Source organism: Lucilia cuprina, chromosome 2 (genome assembly GCF_022045245.1).
Source record: "Lucilia cuprina isolate Lc7/37 chromosome 2, ASM2204524v1, whole genome shotgun sequence".
Classification (NCBI taxonomy): Eukaryota; Metazoa; Arthropoda; class Insecta; order Diptera; family Calliphoridae; genus Lucilia; species Lucilia cuprina.
In genome coordinates, this window is record NC_060950.1 from 65,965,656 (window position 1) to 65,966,711 (window position 1,056).

Consider the following 1,056-nt stretch of genomic DNA (forward strand, 5'->3'; position numbering starts at 1 on the left):
ACAGAACTAGAACAGAACTAGAACAGAACTAGAACAGAACTAGAACAGAACTAGAACAGAACTAGAACAAAACTAGAACAGAACTAGAACAGAACTAGAACAGAATTAAAACTAGAACAGAACTAGATCAGAACAGAAATAGAATTGAACTAATTCTGAACTATAATCAGAAGTGAACTAACTGATCTTGCAAATTTGACAAATCCTACTGATCATTCTAAAAATCTCTATAAATATGTATTTAATTTTATTATTCCCTCATAATAGTCTATCCATTTTAATGTAGGAGTATTAATATTTACACTTCAATTAATAAATACTTATTATAAATGTAAATGCAATTTAAAAAAAAAAATATCTACTTGCACTAGCACCTGAGTGGTTTTATAAATAAACGTATTATAAAGTATTTATAGTAAATTTTTATTACATTATAACATTACGTTGCCAAGCCAAATTTTTTATGTCTTAATCCATGTAATAGCATTTTGTAATTGTTTACATTTATGAAAAGCTAAATAGAAAAAAACGTATAAATAAATTTGTCCCATTCATAGTCGGTGTTGTATGGTTGTATAGTAGTATGCGTTAAGTTGTATATTATTGTTTTGTTTTTGCTTCAAAAAAATTAATAAGAAAACTGTTTATGTATGTCATACAACGATACGACATTGGTAATGAATTGTTTAATTGTATTGTAAACATTTGATATCAATCAAATTTAATTTAAAGTTTAAACAGTTTTATTATTTTTTTATAAAGCAGAAAAACAAACAAAATAAGCACAAAGATTTTTTAAAAATTTAAATTGTTTATTATGACTAATTTTAGTCACATGTTTAAAATGGAAATAATTAAATTTATTTTCAAAAACTTTTAAAGTCAAATATTTTCAAGCTGTGATCTTAATTAAAAGATAGCAAATTTGAGATTTAAAAACCTTTGCAATTTGTTAAACTTTTAAGTTCAGTTTTATTTATATATCAAGTGTTATTTCAAGACCTTTTAACATTTCAGTTTCAAACTAAAGTTTATTTGTTTTTCTAACAATTAATT